The following is a 21,783-nucleotide window of genomic DNA, read 5'->3' as shown; positions in this document are numbered from 1 at the left end:
AAATATTCTGAGGCTTCACCTGAAACTAAACTACTCAAGCAAAGCTTCAAAATCAATGGAACTTTAAACAGCAAGAGTGTTAAAGGATAAAGCAATTCCTAAAGGGAATTCAATCTCCTAATCTCTCCTTTCTTGCATGTATGTCTACTTCATTTGAGTTACAAAGTAGAGATATGTGGGACTGCATCAGGCTGAAGAAGGAGGCCTCAAGTAGAACCACTAAATTACATTTCTATTTTGCAGTGGCAGTGATCTTCCTATTCCTTCTCCTTTTGGACAATCAGGTCAAAAAACTATGGGTCTCAGAAGGTTTTTCGGACCTAGTGATATGTCTGTCTAGCACTAGAGTTCCAATTTTAGGGCTATGACTACTGAATCCTTTAATCATTTTGTAAGAACAGTACAAAAAGAAAAGGGGTCATGGTGGTATGAGAAAAGGAAAATAAAAAGCTTAAGTGGAAACTGAGGAATGAGAAGATGATGTGAGGTAAAGGTCAGCATTAAGAAGAAAGAGGCAGTGTGGGACACTGACCTGTGGGCCAGGAATATTCTCAGACTTGGAAAATCTGCCCTACTTTACTGCCTAATTTACTGACACTGACACTCAATCCCCAGCTATTAGCTTTGTACTAATTACCTAGTTCATAAAGATGTTAGAAAAAATTAAATATATTAATGGATAAAGTATTTGAAAATGTAGTGATTTTTCTCAGGTTTTGAGGCTTCTTGGAATCATGAGAAATATTTCCCTCAAGAAATTAAAAATTATGTCTTATTGTGTACCAACCTTCCTACCCTGTAATAATTATACAAGCACTATAGATTAGGAGACAAAGACTTAACTGTTTTTTAGAGACAAGTATATTACATCTAAAAGCATAAAATAGCTCCAGTATTCATGTAAATCTTTCAGATCCTAGGTAAAATAGATGCAGAGAACAAAATAAGGCTGCATCTAAATTGAATAACCATGATAAGTTAACAAGCAAAGGTTCCCAGATAAGACACAAAAAGAAGTACATTTGTTTTCCCTAACACCATTGTCTGATGTTGCTGGGAAACTGCTCTACAGCTGCTGGTGTTCTACCCTAGGAGTAACTGCATTTCAGCCCTGTTTGAAACAGCTATTCAATAACCATCATTTATCAAGAAAATAATAAAATTGGTAAAGGGCTTTTAGATGTTTCTGGAATGGTTACCCTACTCTCCAAATTAAATGACTGAAATCAGAAAATTGCTTCAAGAAAGACTTCTGGGTAAAAAAATGGATCTCCTATGTAAGCCAATAAACTGATCCAAATTTTGCACACTTCCTAAGGAATCTTAAACTAAGGCACATAAGATAGGCTTTCAAGGTGGTTTAAGGGCCCAATTTGGAGCTGTTTTCAACAATTAAACAGTGGCTCAGACATTCCATTTGAAAACCCATTATTTAATTAGAAAAGCACTTCACATACTATCTATAAAAAGGAGGTTTGGTTTTTTGTTGTGGTTGTTACTGCTTAACTATTTTATTATTTTTAAATTCTCTCTTTTGTAGAAGCCTGCCCTGTGTTTACTCCATGGTTCTCTTTTGTTCCCCTGTCAACACACTGACTACAAACAAGGGGATCCTATTATTTTAGCTTATTCAATGGTTCTTATATTGTTCATTGAGAAGATCACATCACATCTTAATACAGCGGTTGGCAATATGTATTGCCTGTAGATAAAAAAACAAGATTCATTTTCCTGGGTAAAATTCAATTAATTAATCTTATGATTGAATTCACTATCTTAATAACCAAGATTTTGAATATAAAACAAGTGAGAAGCACATCATTCCACGTTTTATTTTTCTTTTAGGTGTAAGAATAACCATCCATAGTGCTATTGTGCTGGTGACACTTAGTCTTACAGAATACTTTTGTATGACTTCCAAATATATTTTTTCAGTAACAACCTCCATTGTTGCTATAAATATTAGCTTCTTGGGTGGGGTGAAAGGAGTAATAATGCAGAATCTCAAGTGTTTATCAATGAGTAATAATTCAGTAAAAAAAATCTCTTAAGTATAGTTCTCATATATCCTTGATGCTAAATTTAATCACCAGGCTCTGTCTCAGGTAAAATTATAAACCAGGTGAAGTTTGTTCATGAAATTTGCCATTTTCTTTCACCTCTTCCACTCCCTTTTCCTATAGTATCCTTATGTTTTCTCTACTTCTTCCCCATCTCAACCACATCAAAATCTATTCTCAAGAAAGATCTAATATTAATCCTAAAATAAAGCGCAAAGTCCTTTTGGACTCTTAAATTCTGGATTCTATGTGAATTTGAGAAAGTGCTGCCTTTGTCCTGCAGTAATGGGGCATTTACATTTTAAATTTTAACTGCTGTTGTAGGGCTTTTTTTCTGACCTCTTCCATTATCAGAAAGGTAGGAAAGGTAGAATTATAAAGTTGGGGGTAGGAGATCACATAGAAAGGAAAGAGGCTTTCCTATTTCTGCTCTACCATGAATTAGTTGGGTCTACCCATTACCAGGATCTTCAGTTCCTCTTAAAGGTAGAAGTTTACTATTCCAGTGCTTCTATAAAATAGCTCATGCTATTATTTTAAAATAAAAATAGGAATTGCACTTGTGATTTCTTTGATATAAAGGACTCCCAGAAGAGGAAACTCACTCTGCTAATACAGTTTGGCACTTTTCCCTCCAATTCAGTCCTAGAGAATTGCCTAGAGTATTAAAAGGTTAAGTGACTTGCTCAGAATTGTGTGACCAATATGTGTCTGTCAGCAGCCTGTCTTCCTGGATCTACAGATAGCTTTATTTATCACACCAAACTTCCTCTCTCTAAATGATGATATCAAAACTTAAAAGAAACATTATAGTGTTTCTGGTCAGTGATGGTAGAGACACCCTTGTCCTGTTTCTAATTCTATTGCATTATTCATATTCAGTCAGCTATTTTCTAATTAGGATTAAACTTTTCAAAATCTCTTCTGACAGTTAAAATTTAAATACTTTTTTCATTTTATTTCATTTATAGAAAATTATATCTGAGTCATTTTTTAGCATTGAAAATTGCCATCTTATCTATTATTTTGCCCAATCATTTTCATCTCCTTCCCAATTATTCTATAAATGGTTCCACCATTTTTCAAGTGTCCCAGGCTGAAAATCACTGACCCCTTCTTTTTCTCCTCTTTCTAATATACCATCAAGTCCTATATTTCTTCCTTTGAAGATCTTTTGATCCATCCCTTCCTTACCATTTCTATTGCCACTTTCCTAATCTAGTGCTTCCCAAAAAATTACCCTTTATTTATTTTATAAAGATTTACTCTGTATATACTTAGATATGCATGTGCTCTTCCTATTATCTCCCCTTTTAAAATGTAAACTTTTTGATGGCAGGGACTGTTTCCTTTTTGTCTTTGCATCCTCAATACCTAGCACAAAGATTGACATAGAGTAGGCAATTAATAAACACTTACTTCTCACTAAAATGTCAGGCATTAATGATAATATAATAGTTTAATAAGTGGTCTTCCAAATTTCTCCTGTTTAAGATAAAAATTATAGAATATAAGTCCATAGATCCCAATTCTCTCATTTTGCAGATAAAGAATATAATTCTCAGAAAAATGGGATGACTTGGCCAAAGTCACTTCCATTTTACAGGCAGAGATGGATTTTGAATGCAAATCTCCTTACTCAAAATCCACTTTTTCTCCTTTTAAGTCAAGATCTCTTTCTTGTCTATCCTGATACAGTTCCCTTATACTTTTTCCACAACACCACTTCCATTATGTCCAGAATCTATAACAGCAATGAATTGCCAGACTTTATCATGTCCACACTCCTCTCTTTGACTCTCAAAGGTATTGATCTAGTCCCATGCTGCTCATCTAGCTTTGTTTATTGTATACTATTCCCCAGTTTGGATCTACTCTCCAGTCAAATAAAATCACTATTGTCACTTGCAGGACACATTTACTGCCACCTCTACCACTTCTGTTGTTCCTCCTACCTGGAATGTCCTCTCCTTTGCCCTGTGTCTACCCAAATCCTTGTGCTGGCAAGCTCTATGAATCATTATCCTTCTCAAAACTATATTTTTATCTTTCTTTCACAGCAAACCAAATGTTGGCTTGCTCTCTGTTCTGAACAACAGGAGAGATTCTTACCAGTGGGGAGGTTTTGATCTTCAGAAATTCACTCGATAGGCAATGAAATTTTCCCTTCCTCATTATCTGTCTTTGATGGGAAAGAGCTCCATTTCATTAAGAATTTTAAACTTCTTCAAAGACAGTCAAAGAAAATACTGATACTAGAATCTTAACTAGTAGCCAGATTCTTCCTTCTCCCGAGGTCATCCTTAGTTTGGGTTTTTCTATTATTGTCCTCAGAGGAGTACTGTTCTTCAATCAAGGATATACCCTTAGCCATCCTCCCTAGCAAGAACCTCCAAATGAGCTTTCAAGGTTAAAGAGTATGGCCTGAAATAGAACTGAATATTTATATGGAAAGGACAAGAGAGGAAAAGGCTTAGTAAAGAATTCTTTTGACTTTGGTTTAAAGAGAAAGAGATGCTACAAGTTTAAAAACAGCTAAACTTTTAAATCTAAATCTAAGTTTATCATTTCATTTCAAGAAATCTTAAAATATATAGCTTGGCAGCAAACATTTCTTGCTATTTTTTTTTTTAAAAAGCTGTTCTCCCTAGTAACATTTACAACATTATTTACACAATCTTCAAGTTTTAAACCATATTAGTCAGTGGTACAACCCTTTATGCCATGCATATATTAAAAATGTGTTAAAACTTTTTTTTAAAAATTCTATAATAACTCCTGATGAGAGACTGGCAGTATCTTTCTACATCATTCTGGCCTGCATCCCATCCTGTCAGGCTGTGTACTCATTAAATATTGCAAATTAGGCAGGATAAAAATCCATTCTCTATAAGAGACATTCAGGTGAATATGCTGGTTGGTTCAGGAAGGAGGTACTCCTGGTGGCCTTTGAAGAATGGTGGAATATCTTTTCCTGAGTCAGGACTGAATGAATTCTTTAGCATATGGTGTTTGAGGACACACATGCTGTCTCTGGGTGAAATACGAAACAAAACATTGATCACCTAGACTAGCCAAGATGGAGATCTGTCTTTCTTTTCTGCCCATCACTACTAAATTTAAGAGCAGTATCCTTCAGATCTTATTTTGCACTTGTGTGCATTACTGCAAATCTTAAAGCAGTATTTAGTACATTAATAATGTTAATGTGCAGTGATGCATATAGAGAGTACTTAACCTGAGACAGTCACAGTGTGAGCTGCAAAAGGTTCTACAGAAATACATAAAAGTACAGTAATTCATATCAAGTCTCAAAGCTTAATGAAACATAAACAATCCTGTCTCCTCCATTTAAAGAAGATGTTAATTACTGGTAGGAGGATATTGGATTAGGTCATTTTTATTTCAATGTATTGAAGTACACTTGAAGCCTCATTGCTTTCAAGCTTCATTTTATGTGCCAAAAACCAACTGCTAGGAAAGTGAGACAGGCAGGTAATCTAAGTTAGAAGGAGAGAAAAGTGAACAAATATACATAAGGAAAAGAAAAAAATACTCAATCACTCCTGTGGGAAATTCTGGTCTTAAAGAGTAATGTAAAGAGACAGAACTGGTTTTTCTTTTCTTTTCCAAAATCACAACGAAGTGATAATGACCTCAGGAATCTGTGTGTGGTCCTTTTGATGTGGTTTTGGCACACAGAAAAGCTAAAGGCTAAATGTATTGTAAGTGGGCTAAACCCAAGATAAACATAAGTCCCGGAGGTCATTATTTCCATTAGATGATGGCTTACTTACAATATTAAAAGCATTGTAAAAACACTACACACTTTTTCAATTCTTCTTTTCATTTGGAGGTCAATTTACTTGCACTCAGCTTCTGAAGATGGTCTCTGCCTTTTCAAGAATTGCTATTGGGAGGAATATCAAAAAATAAGATGTTACAGTTTACAGAATTGTAGAACTTCCTTTAGTAAATATCCTGCTAACAAATAAATCATATGCATAATCTTATTGAATAGTCTGCATTGTGGTACAAAACATCAAACATGGGCAGATAATATTACAGAACCACATTTCAATATCAAAGGGATGAGTGTTTGCCTAATGATTTTCTAAAAATTATAAGAAACAGCATCAAAGCTGGTTCCTGCCCTCTAAAATCTTACATTCTAGTTAATGAGGAAAGCAATATTCTTAGGGAAGTAGTTAATGTGGAAAGATGTTTTGGTCTGAGGAGTCATAGGAATAATGAATGGGAAGTGATTGATTTGTAATTTCTGAGAATGGTAGAGTTGATTTAATTACTGTTTTCAAAGCTAGAAGTAGAAAGGAATTGGAGGATGGGAAGAAAGATGGAAAAAAGAAGGGCTGAATGATACACAAATAACATGCCCTGGAAATGACCAGAGGTCCATAAGCTGAATCTGTGTCTGACTTAGGTATGTACAATATCAAGAACCCAAGACCCAAGGGCAGACAATAGCATGTCAGGTTGGAAGCAGAGGTTTGAATCTAAGCAATGTGACACAAATATGATTGGAGGTGTTTCCAGAAGGCAAAATATAAAAGGACATCAGAAAAGAACAATGAGGACTATAGAAAACTATAATGTATTAAATAGGTAATGATGTGTGGTCCTGGTTTATTACATGTACCACTGATTTGACATTGATCTTGGGAGTTCCAAATGTCACAAGTCCCTAGTCTTAGCAGCACAACAGAATTCCATCTAGTGGATGCAGAGGGATAGAGTCCCCTGGGAGGAAGTTGTGATAGCCTCAGACCAGAAATCTGTATGTGGAAATATATGACACTCCAGTATTAGGGATCATAAGGAACTGAGAAAAGTTTCAGTATTTATGACTCACTTCATTTAATAGGTTTAGAAGATTGTCAGAGGATGAATCAGTCATTAACAATTCAATTCCTCTTTTCCTTAAGAATTCATTTTTCTCACAATTCACACTTGGTAGATCTTTTGTTAGTAGGGGTGGGCCTGACTCAGATAAATAACCTATTAGTTCACTTTTAAAGTTGGAATAAAATGAGGCCTTTGTAGGTCATTCAATAATGACGTTTATGTAGTTATAGCATAGAAAGGATATTAAACAAGTTTACTCCAACACTTAGATTAAATAGATATAGCCTCCTTCATCTCCATATAGAAATGTGACTAGTCAAGAATGTGGTGCCTCACATAGACTTGGGACATCCATCAATTCTGAAGATCTTTATTTCCATGGGAGTCAAATATTTTATATCTCTAGGTGACCAGGAAACTTTCTCAATTTGCTAAGGCTTAACAAAGGAACCAAAAAGAGAACAATATATTGGGGATTCAAACATACAGAAGTGGAAGATAATCAAGAAGAGAAGCAAAAAACGAAACAAAAAGAAATTGTTTAAATATAATGAACATTTTCTCTAATCCCCAAGACTTCTTAAACCTCTTCAAAACAGAAATTATGTGTTAAAGAAAAAAAAAAAAGTTATAGTGTTTCTATAGTATAGAAAAAACTCCAAACCCAGTACCTGATACTCAATGATCCAGAACTCACTCAGTAACCCTCCCCTACCTCTCATGCTTCAGAGGTCACACTAGCAGATCCAATGACTTTCATCATTTCTCCATCCCATCCTCCCTCCTTCTTTCCAATGACATTGAGTTCCAGGCTATGGAAATTTTCTTGGGCCTCAATAGCCAGTTTGGTCACAGTTTTTCAGAAAAAAAAAAAAAAAAAAAAAAAAAAACCTGCTAGGGGTTAAAAGCCAGAAGCAGGTGCTGATGAAGTCCTGGGTAGCCAGGAAAGCATTAGCAAAGAAAGCCTGAATCCTTATAAACAATGTGGAAGCCTAGCCAGTCCTGAGGTAAACAGGGAAGAGCACTGGTAGAATCTTCTCAGTCTTAAGTGAGCCTTTTGTTCTTAAGGAGGCTTTTATTCAAGTGGATTTTTGATTGCAGCCCCATCCCAGAAGGAGCTCTCTGATTGGATACAGTAAATTATGATGTCAAACCCCAAGGTTATTTTTCTTCTATAAAAGGACTTCCCTGTATTCCACCAACTCACTAATTTCTCTTGGAATTTAGTCCACAGTCTATAGAATAATCTGACTTTATGGCACTTTTCCTTAATGGCATTTTCCTCCTGGTTAATGCTAGGGAACTTGCCTTCCCCCTTGTTAATTTTTAAAATCCTCTTCCTTGCTAAAAACCCTTATGAATTTAGCCCACTCTTAACAGTCTAATAAAATCTTTGCCCCATGCTTTGGAGATCTATGCCTATAAATTCTTTTGATGTACTTCACAACCCTAATATTCTATATTCTTATCATTATGGTGGGTAACCCCAACAGTGTCAGATACAAGTATCAGAGAAAGCAGTCTGCCAATTTAAGGGAAAACAGGCTCTGAGCTGCCAGTGCTTAATGTGATCTATGGTGTGGGGTTTGTCCCCAAAGGATGGCAAGTCCCAAAAGTTGGGGTTCGGTCATGTAAAGAATTCACAATGGTCATTCTCTATGACCAAAGATAATTTTATTTCTGGAAGAGGTGAAGGGATACAATAGACACCAGGATTGGTGAATATGAAATAGAGTTGGGAGAACACATGAAACACAATTTCCTCAGTGGAACTCACAATTTCCCAGTAGGAAAGGAGCATCCCACGAGGTTGGAGCATGTACTTAGATGGCAGGGTAAATCCTCAAAGGGACTTAGCACCCTAAAAGAGTTAGCTGTAAGGAGAAGTGGGGTTGGAAAGCATAATGGAATTAGGGGAGATACTACAAGACAGAGTGCTGTGGTGGGCTGACCCAAAGGAAGGTAGCCATGAGATGGCCCACAAATAGGTTTTATAGGGAAAATTCAATCTCAAGGACATGACTGGGATTTCTGCAGAGAATGGGTCTCTGACATAATTTGGATTTCCAATTGGACCACTTTCCCAAAGGGTGGGACCTTGGAGTGAACAGATCTCTATAAGAGCCTTCTGCCTGCTTGCCCCAAGGATCAATTTTTATCAATTCTTCTGCTAACCACACCTAACATTAAAATCTCATCAATGATGGGCCAGAAAACTAACAGAGGGAGTGGGACAGTTTACTAGGGCAAGATACTTTGCATGTAGAGAGCTATATATGACTCTACCATCTCTCAGGAAAGGGTACAGAATCCATCTAGGGCCACATCTGACGAACCAAAAGTAAGTTGGAGCAGAAGAGAATTGCCTAGAACTTCTGAACGTAAAAAATGAAATTCCAATTGAAAAAAAAAAAAAAAATCACAGAACCGGGGCGGGGAGGGGGAACACACATGGATTGTAAACTCCAAGACGAGGTGGTTAAATTTAACAATTCAATTCAGAAACATGTTCTGCAATCTATCCAGAGAAAGACCTTCAAATACAAAGGAAAGGACATTGTAATAACACAAGACTATTCCACACCCACTATAAAAAAGGAGGAGGAAATATAATAATGTGTTCTGAAGAGCACCAGAGCTCAGGATGCATAACAAAAATGGATGTTCAATAATAAAGAATTTTTAGAAAGAAAACCATAATTGAATAGATTATTTGCTTTTCAAACACTACAAAAACAGAAATGCAAGAGGAGTGAATAAATGCAGACAGCAATAGCAACAGAGTGACAGTTCAGAAACCAGCAAAAACTTCTTTATAAAAGATACCAAGAGACAAAGGTAAGTGGTAGAGATAAATGTAAAGAGGTGAACAAAAAGCATTATGGACAGAACCTGACAACATCCTGCCTCCAAGTTTAATGAAGAAATCATTTAATAAAGAAATTGTTGTTATATCGCTGGAAGAACCACATACAGCTAAAGATAATGGCCAAATAAGGAAAAAAACAACTACAAAGCACCAGCAGGACAAATAACAAAGAAATATTTTCCCTTCTTTAGCAACTACACCTAAAATGCTTTTCTTTCTTTTCTTTTTTAAAGACTCTTATCTATCAAATAACCTCCACTAAGAAAAAATAAGATAAATAGATCTTAGAATTTTCAAAAGGAGAAAGAAAGAATGTACATACTCACTATGAAAGCAAAACATTCTGACCTCAAAGAAAAGCTGCATAAAGACAACCTAAGGATCATAGGTCTTCCAGATAAAACAAACAAACAAACAAAACACAATCTTAGCACCTTAATGAAGGAAATAGTAGAAAACTTCCCAGAGCTTTTAAAGAGAAAAAAAATACAAATTGAAAGAATCCACATACCACCTCCAGAAAGAGTCAAGGTTACAAATTCCAAAATATGTAGTAGTTAAATTTAACAAATTAGTTCAGAAATAACAAGAATGAATACTTTGGAAGTTTTGGTTACATGAAGAATACAAAAAAAGAGAAAGACCAGACTATTGAGGTTAGGAAGAAACTCCAAAAGGTTGGGGGTCACAGACCGGTGTCACGCAGTATCTCAGAAGAATTTACAGACTTGAACCCATTTCCAAGTCAACAGGCAAAGTTTACTGTAAGTGTAATACCATTGAAGAGGACTAAATTCCAAGATAATTTAGCAAAGAAACAGAAGCACGGAGACACATTTATCTAGTTCTTCATGTTATAGATATGCTAATTTTATGACACAGAGGTAGAACCAAGGAGTGATCTCTGGAATTTGATTCTCACTAACCAACAGACTGTCTGATAGTCAGCGATGAACTGAGGAGTGGTGTATTCACCATTGTCTCAAGAACTTAATTTGTGGTACTATTCTGAGACAAGAAGACTTCAGAATCAGATAGATTACCAGAACATAGCATTCTTAAATTGGGGGGGAAGGGGACTCTTGGGTGAGATTCCAAAGCCTGAGGACTTTGGAATCAGATAAATTGCCAGAATAGAAGCCCCTCAAGACCAGGGGACCCCAAAATCATTGCTATATTTCCCTAGAAATAAACCATATCAAGATAATTAATAGGGATCATGAACCAGAGAATGAGAATTTAAAGTAAAGAGTATCTTCTTCATAGACAAAGAAAAGAATGAAAGAAACTCTTATTGAAATGGGACACAAAAAATAAAATTTAAAACAGGAATAATTGAAGAAAAGGAAGAGAACAAAGATGGATTCAATACTTACAGAGGAGAGTAAACTTTACTTTGTTCTATGGACTGTATGCATATCATTGACCAGTCATCTTTCAAATGTATATTATTGATCACAAGATAATAATAAACACAAACCCATTACTAGTTGAAAAGTGCTGAGATCATGGGCAAGGGTGGTTGTGTGATAAGGAAAAGAGAAACATTATTATTATTAATTATTATTATTATTAGACAACAAATTTCTTACTGTAAGAGAATGAAATTGGAAAAATTTGTTAAAAGATTATGAGCCTGGATAATAGGAAGAATGATGGTGTCTTTGATAGAAACAGGGAAAAATCAGAGTCAAGATGGGTTTAGGAAAAAATTCATAGAACTTATTACTGAATCCATGGATACTAAAAAATATTAAGAGAGACTAAAAAGAAAGAAGATTAAAGGATCCAAGAGCTAGAACCATAAGGAATGGAAAATGGATGATGAAGCAAACAAAACTGAAAAGGAATGATCTGATAAATTACAGGTTGTTCAACATTGTTAGATACTTCAGAGCAGTAAGGATGAGGACTGATAAAAAGCTACTGGAAATCAAAGATACAGACATAGATATTAAGGTCTTTCTAATGTATTATGTCTGTATATCACAGGGATTTCCTATCAACTTACTCTCCCTTGGACAAAGAAAAATAATTAAGAGAAAATATTTAATACTGAAAGCTTTTCTGACAATGCATGACATATTCTGTTCAAGTGTTCCTCTACTTTTTGGCCATAAGATAAAAGGTATTTTATATCAGTTCTTCAAGATTTTCAACTTTTTCTTCCACGTTCAAAAATTCATTTCCTTTTAAGGATCTTTGCATCTACACTGTTGAAATCATTGTAAATATACAAAAATGTTGGTAGCAACTCTTTTTGTAGTGGCAAGGAACTGGAACCCATCAGCTGGAGAATGGATAAATAACTTATAGTATATGAATGTTATGGAATATTATTGTTCTATAAGAAACAATCAGCAGGATGATTTCAGAAGGGCCTGCAGAGACTTACTGATACTAAATGAAGTGAATAGAACCAAAAAAAACATTGTACACAGCAACAACATGATTATGTGATGATCAACTCTGATGGACATGATTCATTTCAACAAGAAGGTGATTCAGGTCAAGGTGATTCAGGTCAATTCTGATAGACTTGTGTTGGAGAGAGTCATCTGTACCGGGAAAGAGGACTATGGGAACTAAATGTGGAAACATAATATTTTCACCTTTTTTGTTTGGTTTTTTTTATTTTTTATTTTTTTTCTTTTTTGATCTGATGTTTCTTGTGCAGCTTGATCAATGTAAAAACATGGATAGAAGAATTACACATTTTTAACATATATTGGATTGCTTGCTGTCTAGGGGAGGGGAATGTGAGAAAGGAGGGAGAAAAATTTGGAACACAAGGTTTTACAAGGGTGAATGTTGACAACTATCTTTGCATGTATTTTGTAAATAAAAAGCTATTTTAAAAAAAGAAATCACTGAAAATATATTCCATTTTGTTGTTTAAGCTCTTTTTTAGTTGTGTCTGACTTTTCATGATCTCAGTTAGGGTTTTCTTGGCTAAAATACTAAAATAATTTATAAATTCCTTCTCCAATTCATGTTACAGAAGGGGAAACTGATCCAAACAGGTTTAAGTGACGTGTTCAGGGTCTCATAGTACGTGTCTGAGGCCAGATTTAAACATGTGAAGACAAGTCTTCCTGACTGCAGGCTTAGTACTCTATCCACTGTGCCATCTAGCCACCCTTTGCACTGCCTAGCTGCCCATTGTTCTATTATTTCAACTTATTTTGTACTTCATCAGATCTCAATACTACAGATCTTACCACCTTTCTCTGAATTCTTCCTTTTGTCATATTTAACTATAGTTAGAATATTCCATTATATTCATATACCACTTTTCAACCATTTCTCAATCAATGGGTCCCCATTTTATTTCCAGTTATTTACCACCACAAAGAGTATTATGATGAATATTTTAGGGCATATTGGAACCTTGCTTCTGTCTTTTATTTCTTTAGTATAAATGCCCAGGAGATATATTACTGCATCAAAAGGTAAAAATAATATAGTCTCTTTTCTCACAAAATGTCAAAGTGAAATCCAGTTCACAGTTCCAACAATACATTTGTGTGCCTATCTGCTCACTGTTCCTCCAGCATTGACTGTGTCTCTTTTATTGTTGTCAATTTGCACAGATTCAGGTAAAACCTCCAAGTTGTTTTAATTTTCATTTCTCTTACTATTGATACTTTGAAGCATGTTTTTATGTAATTACTTATAGTTTTAAATCTATTGAAAATAACTTGCTTATGTCTTCTGACCACTAATCTGTTGGGAAATAGGGCAAAGAATTTATCAATTATATTGATTTAATTCATTTTATTCAATATCTAGCCCTGCACCTTACACAAATAGGAACTTAATACACATTTTTTTAAAATGCAGAAGGGGAAAAATAAAAACATTTCAAATATAAAGAGACACTGAATTTAAGTTGTTCTGGGAGCAAGGAGAAGTATTAAAAAGAAATTATTCTGAGTTCAAAAACAAATTATCCAGCAAACTCTCAATATACCAAATATTTTTTTACTGCTGCATTAAATTCAAGTCAGCACCTAAGTGGAACATTTATCATACCTATATGTTATTTGAGTGATAAGTTGGTTAGTTTTGCTGAACTGCTTTTCTTTTTGTTGTTGTTGCTATGAGGCATGGGGGAGTGGGAGAAGGAATATACTTGAAAATATAATAATATAAAAACAAAAGATATCAATAAAAATTACAAAAAGTAAACAAAAGATAAAACAATCAGCATTAGAAAGGTTTCCTAAAGGTTTTAAGCTCTGCAAAGGTAAGGAAACTTCTACCTTTATAGACTACCACATAGTCTTGTTATAGAACCAGGATGTAAGAAGTAAAGCTATGCTTCCCCAGATAACCAGACTTCCACTCTCACATGAAAACTAACTAGAATATGCATGGAAATATTTATGCTGACTTTCCTTTCAAAGGCAGTCAACAACTCTCTATTCCACATCAAATTTATTATCTTTTCACTCTATCCATCACCTTGCATTAGATCGGCATGCTGCATATGATATATGGATTAATCTGTATAATTTTTTAAATGATATAGTACTTTATCCCATTACTCAATTAGAGAAGGGAAATATGTGCTTGGAGGAAACCTGACTAAGCACTTCCAGAAAAATATTGAGAGTAAGAAAGTTGACACAAGAGAATAACTCAGAAACCTACTTTTCAACTTCCTATCCTCATATTAACATCCTTAGTTGTCTGTTTCATAAGCCCAAGGACCATTCAAAAATACCTCACAGACAAATAATGCCTTATCTTGGAATACAGCCTTGTCTTGGAATACAGCTTTACATTTTTCAAAGTACCTACACATAAATTATTTTGTTTGATCCTCTCAAAAACCCTTTGAGGTAGATGAGGGTTACATGAACTGCCTAAGGTCATTGAACAGAGACATACTAGAACCAAGGTTTCCTGATTTCTCATCCACATGCTTTCTACCCACACTTTTTCTTTAGAGAGGTAAATAAGTGAATTGGCAGAATGATTTTATTGTGTGCCCAAAGGCAACAAGAAACACCATTTTATGGGACATTTAGTAACTTCATATTACTTATAAGCATTTGTAAAAAGACTATCTAAAAATAACTAAAACTTATGAAACATCTGCTATAGAAAATAGAGAGGTAAAGAAACCCTCTAAGGAATTTAGTAAATTCTTAATTCTCCAGATTATAACCACATATCCTTTTTTACTTTTCAATTTCAACACAAAGGTGAGAATAGAGAAGGAGAGAGAAAAACATGTTAGCAATATGAACCACGAATAGGAAATGAGTAAGGACAAAGATGTGCAAACCGCACAGAAGACTTACCCCAAAATACTTTAACTACTTTCTCTAAGAAAAGATTCAGAAGTCCCTGGACATGAGGAACACTCAATAACATAAAAACTTTGATAGGAAATGAATCTTTTCAGATAGGGGAGTTATTCTTTAATCAACTGCCTATGTACAATTGAAATGACTGACTTATTAAAGTACAATCCAAAATTAGTGTGTGAAATGAATGCAAATGAGAAAAAAAGCATTCTGATGTACAATTTTTAAAACTATCTTGATATCTTTAAAAGAGTTATTGATGATTCTTTAAAAATTAAAAATCAATGTAAGAGTTTACACATATACAATATCATTTTAAACAGAAGTTTAACCAACATAAATCAATTATAATGATAAGGAAACCAAAAGAACTAAAAAGTTTTTTAGTCAGCAAACACTTGAACTTGACAATTAGAGAGAAATGGCAGCTAAAGGCAATGTTAATTTAGAAAAGAAATTTGTTTGTAAAATCTTACAGAGAAAGATAAAGGAAGATTATGTGTATATTGCTTCAGAAATCAAAGAGAAGAAGGGAGTAAAAACCAATTTAAAAGAAAGTCTGGCAAGAGCCACTGCAATAGTATTTAAGAATGAAAATGCAAGGGAGATAACAAGCAGAAGAAAAATAGAAACGATATACAAAATTATTTTACACCAACTTTTTTCCACTGTCCAAGGGCAGCAGAACTACCATACTTGTATTTTAATTTCATATTCCCAAATATTCAATCACATTGGTAGATTTGGTAGAAGAAAGATGGGAAAAGCAGTTCACTTTAAAACTTCTGTGTTCAGAATTAAGTCTAATTCAAAATGGATTCCATTTTGCTTATTCTTGCAGTATCAAGAATACATACGGGAATGTGGAGCGCTCTTTGAAATAAGGAACCCAGAGAAAACTGCCTGGACTTCTATGGAGTTCACATATGGTAGAGAAACCCCTAGAAAATTTTGCTGTGCCTTGTGTAGAAAGGAATAGTTTTTATGCAGATACTAGGTATAAATTGAGAGAATTATTGGAGGATTTCCTACTCAGGATAGTTTCTCATCTGAGAAATGGGTGACAGACTTTTGTGAAGAGAGTTCTATGTAGTTTAGAAAGCTCAGTGTGTGGACCAGGTTTCTGTTTGAGAGGAAAGTAAGTTTTTTTCATCTTTGCTCTTTCCTTTCCATATTTATTGAGAAAGGCCCTTTGTGGTTAAGACTGCCTAAGCCGAACTATTTGACAAACTTTGTAAAATGTTCCTGATTTTGTGAATCTGAAAAACTTTATATTTGAGGATAATCATTTTCATCTATCCATATATGTGTAATTATAACCCGATGGAATAAAGCAATGGCATTTTGAGACTTTACTGTATGACACTGGAAAGTAAATTTTAAAATATTACTTCTGCTTCCCTAGAGGCCACATTGTTTTGAATTTGGGACAAGAATCTGAATTTGGAATGAGAATTGTGTTAAAAAAAAAAAAATTTATCCCTGAATTACCAGGGACAGCAAAACCTGAATAAACTGTCTTTAAAACTGAGACAATCATTCTCTTTCTGCCATTCCTAGTTAACACTTTTCCTCCCTCTTTCAACTTTGCTCAGAGGGTGAGGATTACAATTCACTTACCCCAGGTGTGTTTGTTTCTGTTCTGTGTTATTTATCCTTCTCAGTTTTCTCAGTATCATATCAGTCCTTCTTTTAGTCGGGCTGAGTCATGAAGCACTATTTTCTGAACAATCAAAATGAATATTTACTAAGAAGTCATTGTAAGTGCATGGGACATATGAGTCAGCTGTATACAACATAAATAAAGAACTTCAAGGCAGTCTAGAGTGAAATAGGTCATCAGAGGAATCTATTACTAAAAAAGAAGAGCCAGTCAAATGGCAAAAGCAAGAAATAAATAGTAGACTCCTTTCTTTCCACTAATATCAATGTCACAAGAAAGTAAGGAAGAAAGTTACTATGTTGGATTGACAGCAAGCTTGTGGAAGGCCACGTACAAGGGTGTCAAAGGGTCAGTTTACCATTTAAATCACAAGAAAATAAAGAACCTGGATATGTTCAGAGGGGGTGAATCTCCTTTGGCAAATTTATGGCAGGACATAGAAAAGAAAGCCATGGGAAGAGCTGCAATCTCTACATTGATGGCATCCCAGATCCATTTGAATAAGCTTTCTACTATAACAGTGTATGGTACTCAAATAAATGTGTTGCTGTCATTGCTTTATTAAGATCATTTTGAAGAGTTTATATTTACATGAGAGGCACTATGACATGATGGATGGAGAGATTTGGCACATCTTGACTGTGTGACTCTTGCAAAATCATTTAACCTCTATCTAGGCGGTCTGAAACTATAAATTGTGGAAAAGGTGATGAACTGCATGTGTGGAGAATGTTTCCTTATCTGGGAGTCCTCTGAATCAAAGAAACCACAGATCCAGTTCCTGTCTCTCATATTTGAATAAGGGAATGTGAACAATGATGTTTTGGATGTTTGTGCACTGATACTTGGACATTTCCAAAAAAACCTTAAAGTACAATCCTGATGTTTGCTATAGGGAGAAGAACTAATGTTTAGTTCTTGACCTCCCAATCTATCTGTGATACTCTTTTTCTGCTCCTTCTACAGGATTCTGGACAGGTAATTTATTTTGATCTAGGTATGGAAGAAACTTTTTTTGGAATTGATACCATATTGATGGCAAAGACAGAATCGTACTGAAACATATATCCTTCCTTTAGGTAAGGGGGTGTTTCATGTCACGGTTACTATGTCACATAATGTTTGCAGTTTTCTTTCTTTGTTATAAAGAAGAACACATTGCCTGGAAGTGAGGAAGTGAGTGCAGGACAGAACATTTCAAGGGTGAAATAACTAAAAATAATTACGATGTAAAAGAAAAAGCGTCAATAAAGTATGCTATTAAATATAATCTTTCACACTGAAAATTGTTCAAAACTTTAGAAGTTATTCCTAAGAAAGCTTCAAAAGCTGTAGGAACCACAGAGGATGGATGGTCCAATGATATTGGACAGGATCTGGGTCTTAGGTTTAATTTGTGTTTTAGAAACATTATACCACTTTATACCAAAGTGGGATATTAGTAAGAATGAACTTCTGTGTTCAGAATTAAGTCTAATTCAAAATGGATTCCACTGATTAATGAGCCTTTTTTTTTTTAATAAAATATCACATTGAGAAACCCATAACTGGTCTAAGATCTGTTTCACATTCTTCCAACAAATCCCACAGTGTTCAAAAGAGTTACAGCCAGAGTTGGCACAGTGGTTTCTGGTATTCTCCTTATATTTGAAGAGAAACAGGTTGCAAAGAACTAATCAAATACTTTCCTCTCAAGAACAGGACAGAGAATGCAGGGAAGGAAGGCACACTCCTGCCAGCCTGCACTCCCCCGTCAGGAACCTGTGGTGACCTCCAAACTCCAGAGAATGGAACCAGCAAGAGAGAAATCCAATTAATATTTGTGAACAGAAACCAAATAATGTCCTCATAAAAAATTAGAACATTCTGAATCTGTATATTTTCAGTCGAAAAAAAAAAATCCTTAGGATAACCGACTAATCTATCCAAGCTGCAGCTGGTTTGCCTCCTACCGCATCCTGGGTTTGCTGCATACAGAGAAAACCCCAAGCCCTGGTTCAAATATGTCACTCATCCCTCTTGTGACAGCTTCCACTAAATAGTTGGGATAGAGAAGCTCTGAATGGTGCTTTTTATTTTTGCTTCAAGTGATTCCACATTTGCAAAATAGAGCAATTTCCAAATGACTGGATATAACTAGATAAAGACCAATAAGCACTGAGGTCTGTCATGACTACAACTTGTCAGAAATCATGCCATGCTATTCCTCTGGTCAGCTGGAGCAGAGCTAAGGGTTGGACTTGCAGCTGTTACCCATACAATAGAAACTCTAACCCCAAAGAATTCCACAATGCAGCCTACCATATACCCAGTGCAATTTGTGGGTTCCATCCTCTCCCATTGAAAAAAAATGCCAGAAAGCTGATACATAAGTCATTAGTGAAGAAAAAGTCTGCACTCCAAAAAAAGCTGGATAACATCAGAAAAATTAGGTCTTCCCTCCAGTGAGGCAGATTGCAATCCATCAATATTTTTTTATCCTTAAAAACCATTGTTTGTGTCCTACCATACCTCGTCTGCAAGGTAATTCATCCGATGTGTTAGGAGCCTTCATCTAAACCTTTTGATATTGCACTGATATCAGTGGACCACAGTGAACATCCATCACATCAATGCAATTCATTTAAGCACTCAAATAACTAGTAGATACCACACACTGGGCTTGGTACTAGTAATACTCTAATATTCAAGAAAGATACGCAGGCAAAAATGAAACATTATTCTTCTTTCTCATCATATGGCCAGTCCTGTGGTCACACATATATGCTACATATCTTTGATGATGTCCTTTACACTTCTTCTGGACAATTCTCCATTTGTAATATATTGCAGCCTCCTCAAACTTATTATTCTCCTCTCCACTGGCCTAAAATGTTAATTGTTGAGAGACTGTGGAACTCTATTACTTGAAGCCATACATCATCAGCAGAGTATAGACATTAAAAACAATATTTTTGTTTCAAGGCATTTAGATATAATTAAAAGTACTGGACAACTTTCTAAAAGCAGCCCAGCCCACTCTCTTACTCTGATTTAATTCAAAATCCAGCTCTTAGATCATTTTTATTCTCTTTTCAAGACATTTGTACTAATGGATAACCTCTTTAGATTGTCCATCCAACTATATATCATAGTTTATAAAATAATCTTTCCTCTTTGTGCATTTATGTTTTTCCATATGATTAACAATGTAATCAAAATAGTTTTCTCTGATTTTTTAGGGAACAGAGTGAGAAATAAAGACAGGAACAGAAGAAGTGTTTGCAGATAATGAAAGATAAATCCACTGTCCCAAACAGTAAGGAAGAGTAAATAATGTTGGTCATCTCTAGACCCTGGAATTCCAAGAAAAGAGTAGCCATGACAAAATGAGCAGTTCTAGTGATATAATAATAATTGTAGCCTGAGGGACCAGAGCTGATTGCCAAAGTTTATCTTTGCCTACTTTTAACATTTTGCCTGATACTAACCACATAAAAACAAAAAATTTATCTCCTTAATTCTGAAAAATATATTAGATCCAGATCAAAACTAAAATAGAATCATGTCACAAAATTTTAGTACTAGAAAAGATATTGGGAATCATTGTAGTAGAGTCTTCTTCAATTGACAGAGCAGATTTATTTCTATGATTTTTATGACCCATTCTTATCATTGGTATGAATGTGGCTTTGCTTCTTCGAATGTGATCACTAGAAATGCTATCCTTCTTCATCCACAAGGAAAATAATCGAATCAGTATTACTTACTATAGAATATCTATGTTATATGTGTAGATACATACATATGCACATACATTTTTATACATTATAGCTAAACTATAAATAAGAACTCCTTAGAATATTTGTGTAATGGAATTTTATTTTTCTTCCTTTCCAGGAACTGAGTTAGATAGACAGACATAATAGGGCATTCTATTAAGTATGTACTATAAACACTGCACTAACTACTTTTTTTGAATTTTTTTGTTTTTTATTTTATAAAACTTTTTATTTTCAAAAAATATGTAAGGATAATTTGACAACATTGACCCTTGCATAGTCTTGTATTTCAGATTTTCTCCTCCTTCCCCTCACCCCCTTCCTTAGGTGGCAAGCAATTCAATATATGTAAACATATTAAAATATATGTTAAATCCAATATGTATAAATATTTATACAGTTCTCTTGCTGCACAAGAGAAATCAGATAAAAAAAAAAAAAAGAAAGTAAATGAGTAAGAAAACAAAATGCAAGGGAACAACGCCAAAAAGAGTGAGAATCTTATGTTGTTATCCACATTCAGTTCCCACAGTCCTCTCTCTGGGTGTAGATGGCTCTCTCCATCACAAGATAATTGGAACTGGCCTGAATATCTCATTGTTGAAGAGAGCCACGTCCCAGAATTGATCATTGTATAATCTTCTTGTTGCTACGTACAATGATCTCCTGGTTCTGCTCATTTCACTTAGCATCAGTTCATATAAATCACTCCAAGTCATTCTGAAATCATCCTGCTGGTCATTTCTTACAGAACAATAGTATTCCATAATGATATGCCATAATTTATTCAGCCATTCTCCACTAATGGGCATCCATTCATGTACTAACTACTAAGGATACAAATAAAAAGTTGTTAGATTCTTTCTTCAAGGGGGTTATATTCTAATGGGGAAGACAATATACAAAGTTTCTCTAGAAAAAGGGGAGAAGAAATTGATTCCCTATAATGTCCTACAAGTCCTATGAAATTCTAGAACAGAACAAGAATAGATCAGAGCAAAGCTGGCCTATCAAAGCCCAGGGAAATGATAGAGGTAGAATTAAATTTTTCAATGGAAGGAAGTAGAGGAAGTTCCACTATAGAAAGGTGCTAAGAAGGTTTTACTTATTCATATATCCTTATTCATATGTATTCATGTGTGTGTGTTGTACAATTTATAATAAGCTATATTAGTTCATTTACATTTTTCAGAGTGAAGAAAGAAAGCACTCTCAGTTACAAAATTCTAAGAAGCAATTTGTAACTATA

General features: G+C 34.7%; 1 long non-coding RNA gene across 2 annotated transcripts in view; it reads left to right on the top strand.

The window, feature by feature from the left end:
* LOC116419662 overlaps positions 1-21,783 on the top strand; it is an 88,094-nt gene that overhangs the window by 25,395 nt on the left and 40,916 nt on the right. The gene's annotated exons all lie outside the window — the stretch shown is intronic.

Source organism: Sarcophilus harrisii, chromosome 5 (assembly GCF_902635505.1).
Source record: "Sarcophilus harrisii chromosome 5, mSarHar1.11, whole genome shotgun sequence".
Taxonomy (NCBI): Eukaryota; Metazoa; Chordata; class Mammalia; order Dasyuromorphia; family Dasyuridae; genus Sarcophilus; species Sarcophilus harrisii.
Note: the sequence above shows the minus strand (reverse complement) of the source record. Positions and strands in the feature narration are given on the sequence as shown.